The following is an 11,942-nucleotide window of genomic DNA, read 5'->3' on the forward strand; positions in this document are numbered from 1 at the left end:
TTTTAGTCAACAATAAAACGAAATATGTTATAAAACAGCACGCTACCTCCTTTCGTTTTCATTTTAAAAATCTTAAAACATAGCCACACAAATGTGGTTCAGGCAAAGCGTACATTGATTAGGCTTCACTGCATGTATTTATAAAACATAATATAAACACAACCCTGCCTCTTTTACATTTGAAAAATATAAAACATATTAATATGTGCATATAATCTGATAATAAAATGAAATATGACCTAAACAACCCTTTCTCTTTTTGTTAAACGTCACGTTTTAATTATCAATAATAGCCGTTTTAAAAGTAGTAAAATGAATAAGAAGCTATACAATAAGAAATAAAGACAAGCAAACAAGTCAAGTTACAGAGCCTAAATTTGCCCTTCAGCCAAAACGATTAGCAGGGATATAGATTCATGAGACCAAAGATTAGCCTAATACTGTTCTCGGCGGGGTAACGTAACGTTACATGAGCGCTAAGCGCCCGGTGATTAACTCCGAAAACATCAGATCAAATGTTCAAATATGCATTATATTTCTAAATCAACCACTGGCTCGACGTTTAAACAGCTACATTATTCCCTGAAAAACTCTTAAAACTACATTTCGTGACACATTATAACAGTAGTATTTTTAAATTACGCGGGTATTTAATTTAGTATTTTTGTATTACTGCAAACAAGCCTGCATTGGCCCTTTACGGGCCCACTTAGGGCTAGCCTAAGGACCCCCAGCGGGCTGCCAGCGCCCATGAGAATTTGCTCATTGGCAAAACGTTGGCCCCTTAGCGCTGGCCCTGCACGGGCAGCCCTCACTTAGCCCCCAGGAAGCCCTCACTAAGCCCACACAGGGCCCGCACTATTAATCTACAACAATAAATCACTTTCACTTTAAATACTTTTCGGCTACTATAACTAAGTCTTTTGGAAAAACAATTATTCTATACATCTGAAATGGATGCAGTCACCACATAACTAATGTCTGTATTGTCAAAAAATGTACAGTAGTCAAAGGGATTTCAAATCAATGTATTTATTAATTACAAAATATAAAACATTCAGGTTAATACAGGTTAATAAAACTAATTTAACACTCTGAAAGGGACTAAAAATTATCTATACAAATATAAAATAATTCATATAAACAAAAATAAAAAATACTGGTAACTTTATAATAACGTTCAGTTGTAAGTCATGTATAAGTGGTTAGTTAATGATGAACTAATCATTTACAAAACATTCATAAATGATTAGCAAGTGATATACTAACATTTTATGTATGTTTTGTAAATTCCATTACAAGTCATTTACAAGTGATTAGTAAATGATTAACTAATTATTTACGAAACATGACTATGCGTTCATAAATGATTAATAAGTTATGTTAATTACTGTATACAGTCATTTACATTTGATTAGTTAATGATTAACTAATCATTTACAAAACATGAATATGCGTTTCATAAATGTTTAATAAATTATGGGGGGGGTTTTTGTATGTATGTAGCAATTAGAGGGTGCAGACAGTGTTGTAAATGCCTTGTATACACATACAGATCATTTGTAACAGGTAAGGAGGGCTGTTTACACCTGGCCACTTCATGCGTTTTCTCTGATCGTATAGCTATCCGATCGTGAAGAGATCAGGTGTAAATGCCCTCCGAAACGCATTCGAGACGGATTTGAATCCGATCGCTCAAACCACTTCAGGAGGAGGTCTGGGCCGCATTCCAGACAAAACTGGACAAGTGTAAATGCATCTGGTTGTTGAAAACACATATGTAAATTGTACTCCTCCCAAAAATGCTAAAAAAATAAACGTGAGAGCGCGTTATAGGCTATATGTAATGTTATAGCCAGATATGATGACGCTACTGGAACACGCATCACCGCAGATGAGAAGCTGAGCATCTATTCATATAAGCCAACGTGCAAACTAACGCAAATCAAAGTAAGTCATTGGCGCTTAACACACAATCATCATCATTAAAAGTAAAGAAACAAAATGATCTTACCAGGAATGTTGCCGCTCTCTCTTATTGATTTTGATTTCTATCTTTGATTTTGATGTGAACTCCATTAAATCTGCATATAGTGCGGGAATTGAAGATCGGATTTAAATCCGTTTCGCAAAAACACATTTATGTGACCAGGTGTAAATGGAATCGTTTTGATAAATCAGATAGCTATCCGATCTGAGAAAACGCATGAAGTGGCCAGGTGTAAACAGCCCCTAAGTGTTCAACACAATGTGTAAATGCATGAATAAATAATTTACAACACTTTCTGCATCCTCTAATCTAAAGTGTAAACTATTCATCACTTGTAAATGTGTTACACTTCATTTGTAGATTACCACTTCAAGACTCAATAAGGCATAAGATCAACAAATCTTATCTACGAATGCTGTGTAACACATTTACAAGTGATGAATAGTGTACACTTTAGATTAGGGGATGCAGAGTGTTGTAAATGATTTATTCATGCGTTTACACATCATCTATAACAGGTGTTGAACACTGTAGTGTGTACTGCAATGTAAGTGCTGACTGGTGAGGGTATAGACAGCTGTCTTCTGTAGTGTGTAGTGTAGTGTGCACTGCAGTATATTCTCTGACACACATGGAGTCTTTAACCACTGTGCACCTGATGTGAGCAAAACATACAAAAAAAGTAACAATTTATTAATGGAGGGTGGTTCGCTGGTGCAAGGTGGCTCGCTGGTGGAGGGTGGCTCGCTGGTGGAGGGTGGCTCGCTGGTGCAAGGTGGCTCGCTGGTGGAGGGTGGCTCGCTGGTGGAGGGTGGTTCGCTGGTGGAGGGTGGCTCGCTGGTGGAGGGTGGCTCGCTGGTGGAGGGTGGCTCGCTGGTGGAGGATGAAATCAAATTAAATCAACAGTGCTTTATTTTTTTCAGCTACCTTAGGTGTATTTAACAGTAGCATTCAAGTACAAAATTAAATTAACAAATATAACAATAAAACACTAGACTTCACTGTATAAATTATACATAGATTCTTAATAAATCTACTGTGTTAAAGATCTTAGTCAAGAGCAGTGGGTGATTTTCTCTTTGTGTTTTGTTATATTAGGGATAGTTAACTGTTTTACCCCCAAAAATCTGTTATTTACTCTCTCAAATTGTTTTAAACCCTAATGATTTTCTTCTGTTGAAAAAAGTTATTTTGAAGAATGTGGGTAACCAGACAGTTGCTGGTCCACAGTGGCTAGTATATGTTTTTTCTACATTGGAAGTCAATGGGGACCAGCAACTGTTTGGTTACCCACATTCTTCAAAATATCGTATTTTGTGTTCTGCACAATAAAGAAATTAATACAGGTTTGAAACAACATTACAGTGAGTAAATAATGACATTTTTGGGTGAACTATCCCTTTAAGGACAAGCGACAGCATGTTTAATATTAGGATGCTGTCATTTTAAGACCTGTATGCTGCTCTATACAGCCACGCATCCAGTTTTCTCTCAAATGTTTTCTGCTAAAATGGCGTTTTTCGGGGACTAATATAGGCTAAGGCCGCGCCCCCTTGGCGGGCTCTGACGTGTAATGGGCGTGATGCTAGCTCATTGGCGCACACGTCAGATGCGCCCGCGCCATTGGATGTGCTGTGCCGCAGCAAAAATGCATTTACATTATAGGCTTCAGTAAATCGAGGAAAAGGAGTTTCTCCACTGCGTATAGGGAACCGAGGTTACGATAGTAACCGAGTAGTTTTATCTCAAATGTTTACTTTCACTATAGACATATCACATAACCAGCTGTAGCACGATACTACCATCTTCAAAAGCAGATCGTGGAGCCATTTTAATCGTCCACATTCAAAATTCGTGTGCTCAGAGCACAGCCGTTAGACGAACGTAGTTATAACTTAAGAACTTTTTTCCTTAGACTTTAGCAGTTTACTGTGACAATCTGACGTGGTAACATACAGAATATGGTAAACGGGATGAAAAGGACAATATTTAGCCTATATAAGCTAACTAACGTTAACTTTAGTTTATTGACAACCTAACGTGTTACTCCGTTGTCATTCGACAAAAACATATGGTCTGGATTAACAAAAAAAACAATAGGTACTTAAAATACAATAATAGCAGAAAACACACACTATGGCAAATATTTACTGTTAAAGATAATACTCAATTTACAATTAAAACTCACCTCAGAGTCAGGAGAATTCCACTGTGAAAGCAGAAACAACCGTTAGGAAGGCGGCAACTTCGGCAAGTGACGACTGCAGCCTGTAGCGCGATGACGTTGATTAGTCAAATACGTAGTTGATGTTCGACGCATGCGCGGAATTGGATACTTTTAACACGCATGTATTTATCTTTTATTTAATGTAATTTAAACTGTAATGCCGAGTTAAGGATAGAAAAATAGATACTTAAATAGATATTTCATTAGACAAATTATAGCCTATTAATTATTATTAATTATTCTTCTTCATATCTCTGTACCATCAATAACTTTACATTTTGACCTTCTCAAATAAATTAAAAGCCTATTGTTTTATTCCTGATATGCAGGATTCAAAATGAACTAGGTTGGTAGATTTTTTTTAAAATTATGAGGCAGCCAGATTTTTACCACCAATTGCATCGTACACTGTTAATTTTGAATTACATTACAAACATCATATCCAGTAAAAATAATAGGCTTTTTAAAGTAAGATTTGTTCTTAGAGTTTTTAAGGGATCATGCGTTGTCTTGTAGACACAATCCAATGCAAATAATGGATTTTTTCTTTTTCTTCCTGCTGAGCAGAGTTATAAATGGAAGGTCTTATTGAATTTCACATTCAATTTTAAAAAGCAGCCAAAACGTAATGAAAGTGGGCTACCTAAACAAAACCTGCATGGACCCAAAGGTACAAAAGCTGCTCTGGGCCCGAACGGGCTGGCCCACAATGGGCCATCATGGGCTTAATGTGGGCAGCCCGCTAGTGTGGGCTGCTCACAGTTAGCCCGCGGTGAGCCCAAAGCTGTGGGCCTCACCTGGGCAAGCCCACACTGGGCCTGTTTAGGTTTGGTGTGGGCTGGCCCTAGCCCACTGTGCCAGCAAAAAGCCAGTATGGGCCCCGCAGGGGCATGTTTAACTGAAATCAAAATTGACCCTATTTACTTTTTTTAGCGCATATAGTCTTGTGGTGAAAAATTAATCCGTGCAAGTTAATACACAGAAAAAAATTGTTTGCCGTCGTAATCTTTAATCAAAGTCTGAAAAGTTACTTCCGGTCTGGAATGGCGTTCATTCTCTGATGATGTAGGTGTAAGGTTTAGAAGTGGAGTTCATATTTCATATTGTAAAGTTGTAATGCTTAGAATTTAATATGATTTATATTTGAGTTAATTTACTAGAAGTATATTTACAATGTTTAATCAGTTAATTATTTACATATTTATGTGTTTACATATTTAATACAGTAAGGATATTCTGCTGAATCTGCCTCTGATTCACTCACGTTTATCTCAAGGTGGGTTCGACATCGGCTGCGGCTGGATGTAACCGATCGGCGAGAGTAGCCCATAGACTGTAAAAAAAATAGGGGAGGAGCTGCAAACGGAGACGCGAGGACACTTTCTGGTTCCCGTAGTGACTGCTCACGTGGTGTTTGCATACTTTACAACAGCTGAAGTGAAATAAATGCAATATTTGCCAAATAATACACAGAGACATTTTCATTCAATACTTTATGTACAGCTTCATACAGCGTCTGTTTGAACAAGAATAAAGTTCAACATAAGCTACTATGAATGAAGTGGAGTTTTTTAATCAGTTTTCATTTGATAAACATGACGCACAATATACCATCGCAACTACATGAAAGAGTGTTTACTGTTATATAAAACTGATTTGTGAGCTTTAGAGGAACTAAAGGTGTTCGAATAAACACGAAACACACGTGATCGTTGTCATGCAGTGAATTCGGCCAATCGTGAAACAGCTGTGTCGTCATCAGCCCTCGTGCAGCCCAGTGCAGCCGCTCTCGAGAAGCTGCGCTGGCTGAGTTCTCCGGCTACTCTAGAATCGCTCTTGCGGTACTTTGATGGAACACGTCACAGTCACGTGGCGTCGGCGCTGTATCAAGTCGGACAAAATTTCTAACCGGCATGCAATGCTTCAAGTCAGCTGCCGATCGGTCTGCGCAGAGCTGTATGAAGTCGAACAAGCCTTCAGTCTAAGTTCTTACTTCTGATTGGTTAGTGACGTCACGTGAAAGGCTGTATAAGGAAGTGTTGTTGTTGTGACGGTGTTCAGTAAAAGTGCCGCTTGAGAAAGTCTTCTGTCTCCATTCTGCTGTTTATTATCATAAAGAGTGATACCACCACATACCGAACCCTCACGTTACATAGGTTTGACGGCTTGGGTTGGGAAACGCTTAACCACTCCCCTCAAACCGTTAGTCTGCTATGAGCAGAGATGGAGAGGAGGAGCGCTAGAGTAAAACCCTGCCCTCTGTTCAATATTCCTTTTCACTGGGAAATACGTCACAACACTGGAGAAAAGTCGTTTGCAACTTCCGGTTCACGCAGACTTTAACTTACTACGGGCAACAATATTTTTTTTCCCAGGACGGTAGGGGAAGACTCATGAATATTCATTAGGGAAGTCATCCCTGATTGGTCTGATGACCTACCCCTAACCCCACCCCTAAACCTACCTGCCACTGGGGGTCTTATGACCTCCCTAACCCCGCCCCTAAACCTACCCGTCACTGGGGTTAAGACCAATCAGGGATGACTTCCGTAATGAATATTCATGAGTCTTCCCCTACCGTCCTGGGAAAAAAAATATCGCCTACGGGCAAATTCCAAACGGAAGTGAGCATCCCTACTGTATGCCCGCCTACTCCCTTCGAAGGGCAGAGCCCTAAGTGCGGAGTGGGACTTTGGAGTGAGCAGGGCACTTGCGTGCCGTTATGTAGCCATTAGGAAGGCACTTGGGGAAGGGAGCAAATTTCTCTATTATCTTCACGGATGTTCCCATGAGAATGCAGCACGGTGTCCATAAGCTGTTCTTACGACATACATTTTCTTATTATTGATGTTAACATAACTGTTGCAAATAAATACACATTTAAAAAAAAAGGTTTTAAATTATGCGTTATATATGTGTGTGTGAGTGTATTGATCTGCTCTCAACTTTAAAACTTGCCGTCTCATCTTTGGACCCTGCATTAACACATTTCTTATATATGAAACTTATTTGAACAACATGACAAAAATGTTTGAAATATCACAAACAAAACAAAACAACTTGAATTGCTTTGTTTGTAAGTTAACTTAAACTCTCCCGCATCTAGCTTTAAAGTATTTGCTGGGTCACATGACCATAAATACTAAATTTACTTCCTTGAAGTAGCCTACCCTTCGCCAACGGCCTGGAAGGGCCCGCGTGAAGGGATCCAGTTGTTCACTTTCATTTGGAACAACCCTACAAATGGCGTCCCCTTCCCAAAGTGCCCTTTTAGGTTCACAAAAATGGCCCTGTCCCAAATGGCACCCTAAGAACTTGTGGTCTTCCTGTCCGCACTTTCGTGATGTAACGCCGACTGTCGGGAAGAAGTCTGCAAAATGACAAATGGGACTTGGGACACCATCCGGTCTCATGGACTTAAAGGACACGCGCACGCGGCAGCCATTGTAAGTCCACAAGATCGAAAGTGCATAAAAAGTGTGTCATTTGGGCCAGGGCCAGGGCCAGTGCCGTTTGGAATTTGCCCGCTATTGACACTTGCTGGTTGGTGCGAGATGCATTCTGGGATACCTGGCTGACTCAAGTCTGCACAAGTCACCTCTCAATGCATCCTCAATAAGAGGGGCGGATCAAGAACACATCCGGGGATGAAAAACTGTAGCCTACTTAAGCTGTTTTTCAATATACGTTCTTCAGCGATCTTGCATCCTTGTGTTCTCATACTACGTCATCTTCAACCGTCAAAGTTCAATTCTAATACTCAAGAACGCAAGTACAGGGGACGCAGGTTTTTTTTTTTTTTTTTCGTTGTTGTTATTAATTGTTCAATACCTTGAGCGAATCTTGTTAGGGGTTGGAGGGTGGGCTTGGGATGGGTAGGATATGGAGAGGGGAAGAGAAACAGACACCAGAATAAGCAATATTTTAATTGCGCTCTGTTTTATTTTCAATGATGATGTAATCAGTCTAAGGTCTTCTCTTTATCTTGTGAAGGTGTTTCCTCTCCATTGTGTAAGAAAATAAATAAATAATTGATCACAAAAAAAAAAAAAAAAGAAAGTACACGGGTGTGTTCTTGATAACAAGGATACATCGAATGTAGACGAATCGAAACGTTAAAAAAATCGCAGAAGGCGCTGCGGGTGGTCAACGTATGGAAGCTTGTAACTTTAAACTTCTCGTTCTATGACAGCTCGTGAAAATAAACATTCGTTCGTCTCTTGCTTAATTTTTAAGAAAGCGGCTGTATTTTTATTGACATTAATTTTAACATTGACAAAGCATAGGTAACACATACGCTACTCATAAATACAGTAAAATAAAAAAGATATTAACTTATATGAAAACAATGTCTATAATAATATGAAATAAATGTTTAATAGGTTGTGATATTTGGTTGTGATGTTATGTTGTATTTATTGTGCGTTAATCACTATTTGCTGAGATGGTCAGTTAAGCAGCAAGATCACAGATCATCTCAATTCTCACAAGGGTGCGTTCTGTGTCCTAGCGTCCTACCCTTGCGGGAAAATTGCGTTCTTGGAATTGAGAAACAGCCTTGGCAAGATGAACTTTGAATTGGAACAGTACTTGGGCAGCGACTGATGACGTTTCACAAGTCCACAAGAACATAAGTACAGACAAGAACGCATACTGAGAAACGGCCATGGGCGTTGAACAGAACACGAAACCTCCCTACTGCACAGTGAGGCGATTGCTTTGGTCGTAGCTGCCTCGCTGTGCAGTAGGCTATGTAGGCTAAAGCATATTGATTCCAACCACAAGCAACAGGATTTTTTATGTAGAACCAATTAGTTCATAAATCTCTTCATCTCAATATCTAATTCTGGACACCTTGAATAACCAATCAGACTGGGAACACAGGCTTTTACTTTCCCATCTTTGACATCAATAATTCAACTAGCCCAAACCACCCACATTTCTCCAGATACACAATAAGACATAACTGGCAACTGTATTTTTCTCGACAGCATTTAGGATTTCACACTTATGCTTAATCTTCTGGCAGAGAGGGGCATGGGTACAATTTGTCCTGCATGCTTTTCACACACACTGGCCTCAGATAGTACATTGTGCAGTTTACTCTTATTTTACGCTCATGTTCCACCTTAGACGTGTCCTCCCAAAAATATCAATTCAAGCAGCCGATCAAATCCCTCAAATGTTCAGTCAAACAATTATTTGAGTGGGATGTTTGGGGTTTGCTTTCTTGAGCATTAGAGCCTCCCATAATGCATCAAAAGGCTTTACTATTCAGGTGTCATTTTCCATTCCTGCTAATCGCTTTTGACGTGACATGCTTCGTGGCCACACGTCGCTCTTTAACTGGCCTGTTAGAGAAAGCTTGCTGGATGGGAATAAAAAGAATAAAAAAATTAATCTGTGCAGTAACAATTCCCTTTCAAAAGCATAACTGTGTGCATGTGAGAGAGACACTTTGTAATGTTTTTTTTTTCTCACTCCCCCGCATGATAAGATTCTATTTTCAAATGCTTTATCTAAGTAAATACACTCAGCAGCCACCACAGAGCAGCTTTTGCATTCAGCTCAAGTCCAAATTGCTTTGTCACGAACTCTTATTAGTTTGCAAACTAAATATTGTGTCAGTAATTATCTCATTACTCTAACATAATAGATCCTGACTCTTCCAAGGCAGATGGCTTTCTAGAAAGAAGACTGATGGAGCATTCTTCAAACAAGATATATTGTCTGTGGTCTACAGATCAAACTGCATCTTGTATCATTCTTGTTGTATTCCTATAACACAGATCTTATGGGTCACTGAGAACTACTGTTTACATCTACCCCTGCTTTGTCATATTATGTTATTTGAACTCTGATGCTTGGGAACGTATAACGTCTGTATTTTGTTTATCCACAATACGCATCCTCCATATGCGTGATGTTAAACAGGATCAAATTTGATGACCCATAAAGCGAGGAAATTTCCCCAGGAGCAAGGAATAAAATAACTTTATTAACCATGGAGAAACACTATAAATTATGCTTATTTGGTCAAGTAAATGACAGCACGCAAGAGGGAACTTGAGGAAATGTGACATCTCATTCTGGATTGTCAGACATTGTAAATTCAGCTTAATTGAAATGAACAGGCTCAGTGCAGCTGAATAATAATCTCTAACAAAAACACTGGACCATGTTTTACCATCTGCTCAACACGGTTGTTAATTTTCCTATATACACCATTGCAGCATCACTTCAACATCAAAACTGTTTGTATATAGACAAATGAGGCTGTGGATTTTCAGAGCAGAAAACAATTAAAACCTCATATACTGTATAACTCTTTACCTGTCAAAGACATTTGCATGATCACATGACCCCTTTATGTGCCCTTTAGGTACTGCGGAATCATTTATTTGTGTGCACACTGAACATGTGTTTTGTGTTATGTTCACTGTGCACAACTGCTTTTTTGGCAATAGCAAACCTTTGCAAAAGCCATGTGTTCACTTGCTGCTCAAATGCCTCGTTGCACAGTTTAAGCATGTGGCGATCTTCTGTCTTCTCTGTACAGGCGGAGACGCTGTAATTCAATTATACGACTGCATGTTTATCTTTGTTGGGCCAAATGCCAGTGAAGCTTAAATGAAGTTCAGGACAGTGTGCCTGATCAGCAGATGCTGTACAACCTTAAATGCCCCAGGGTGTCCACAGCTGTGTTTACTGAGCAAGAATGAGCTGAACTCGGTGTGTATTCATGGGCATGCATGAGTGTGGTGGGAATGTCCGTTGTTTGCATTTGTGCGACTGTATTTATTGTTTGATATGAAGATTATAAGCTTGGGTGTGTGCGCACAGGGTTTCTTATGCAGAGTGACCCTTGCCACTGATTATGTTGTGCAGGGGTGTAAAAACATGGTTATGAGGCCTCATTAACTTTGCAGTTGATCACTCAGTTGGATGACATCCAGCAACACCATGCGCAATGCAGTAATCATTCCCTCTTTAGCCGAATATGTCACATTTTGTCTCTGATGCATCTCCGCCCGTAACCCCTGCTCTGCGTTTTCTTATGATTTAGGAGGTGCTGTTTTATTCTTCTGGGTTCTAAATTGAGAGTGCACTCCAATGATTCAGCATTTACTGCCTCCACAGGATAGGGTCCAATTTTCATTATAAACGAACTATCAACATCATCAATCGGCAGCGAACAGGGTAGGTTGACAGTCGGTCAACGATTCAATAATTGTTTGAATTTATTTGGTTCAATAAACAAATTATTGAACCTCAAACTCTTAATAACTGCTTAAGTAGTTTAGGCATGGGGTAGGATTATGGATGTAGACTATGGTCATGCAGAATAAGGAATTAATATGTGTTTTATATGTACCAATAGACAGCCAATATCCTAGTAATATGCATGCTAATAAGCAACCGTAGTTAGAATTGGACCCTAAACTGAAGTGTTACCAAAGTTTCTAACCTTGAAAAACTGTTTACAGTGAGATTATCAGAAAACAAATATACATTGTTTTTTTGAATATATGCATTTATTGGGGGAGATTTATTTACCACCCCCACTCTGTAAACTGTTTTTAAAGACATTATTGCTAATTTTAACTGATAAATCAAGTCAAGTTTGTATATACACAAGATCAGATTTATAGAAATTGATATATATATACACAGATTTATACTGCGCTTTTCTCAACACATTGTATTAAATTATAGCCTATTATA

Source organism: Abramis brama, assembly GCF_963993115.1.
Source record: "Abramis brama genome assembly, chromosome: 11".
Classification (NCBI taxonomy): domain Eukaryota; kingdom Metazoa; phylum Chordata; class Actinopteri; order Cypriniformes; family Leuciscidae; genus Abramis; species Abramis brama.